The following is a 1,090-nucleotide window of genomic DNA, read 5'->3' as shown; positions in this document are numbered from 1 at the left end:
TCTATTAAAAAAAATGGCATTTGTTAAGTGCTTACTTTGTGCCAGGCACTGTACAAAGCGTTGGAGTAGATACAAGCTAATCAGGTTGGGCATAGTCCCTGTTCCACCTGGGGCTCTTGTCTTAATCCCCATTTTACAGATGAAGTAATTTAGGCACAGAGAAGTTAAGTGACTTGCCCAAGGTCAAGCAGTAGATAAGTGATGGAGCCGGGATTAGAACCCATATTCTCTAACTCTCAGCCCCATGCCCTTTCCACTTGTCTTGTCTTATGCCATCGAGTCATTTCTGACCCATAGAATCACCACGGACATATCTCTTCCAGAATGCCCTGCTCTCCATCTGCAATCATTCTGGTAATGTATCCATAGAGTTTTCTTGGTAAAAATACAGAAGTGGTTTACCACTGTGGCCTTCCGTGCAGTAAACTCGGGTCTGCACCCTTGACTCTCTCCCATGTTGCTGTGGCCCAGAATGGGTGAGTTTTGACTTGTAGCAGATTGCCTTCCATTCTCTAGCCACTGCCCAAGCTAGGAACGGAATGGGTAGACCACTGTTTCACACTCCCTCCTGTAGCCAAGACTGGTAGAGTACTGGAAACTCTCCAAGCACGACCCTGAGAGGGGACACTTTCCACTAAGCCATGCCAACTCTTAACCAGGACACGCTGCTTCTCTGTGGCCTCATTTCTTCCCTTACCAGGAGCAGACAAAGAAAATTCAATTCTATCGTCAGAAACCTGAAGCTCTCACCTGGACAGAAAGCATATCTCCTCCCCTGCTGCCCCACTCCCCAGTCAATATATCTAAAACAGAAATCCTCATCTTACCCTGTAAACTCAGTCCTCCACCTAACTCCCATCTTGGTCACCTAACTCCCATCTTGGTCAAAAACACCATCATCCTCTGTGTTTCAGTAGCTCACAAGCTCAGCATCATCCTTACTGCCTTTCAGCTCTCACATTTCATCTATTGCCAAATCCTGCTGATTCTTCTATCACCCTTGTACAAACTCTTGTTTTTTGCCCCTTGACTAGTGCAACAGCCTCCTTGCAGGTCTCCCAGCTTCCAGCCTCTCCCTACTCCATACTCC

General features: G+C 46.9%; 1 non-coding gene across 1 annotated transcript; it reads right to left on the bottom strand.

The window, feature by feature from the left end:
- Positions 1-486: 486 nt before the first annotated feature.
- LOC119920081 lies at positions 487-624 on the bottom strand. The gene has a single exon (XR_005447848.1). It is a non-coding gene; the product is annotated as a small nucleolar RNA SNORA7 (small nucleolar RNA).
- Positions 625-1,090: the final 466 nt, after the last annotated feature.

Source organism: Tachyglossus aculeatus, chromosome X1, assembly GCF_015852505.1.
Source record: "Tachyglossus aculeatus isolate mTacAcu1 chromosome X1, mTacAcu1.pri, whole genome shotgun sequence".
NCBI classification, from domain to species: Eukaryota; Metazoa; Chordata; class Mammalia; order Monotremata; family Tachyglossidae; genus Tachyglossus; species Tachyglossus aculeatus.
Note: the sequence above shows the minus strand (reverse complement) of the source record. Positions and strands in the feature narration are given on the sequence as shown.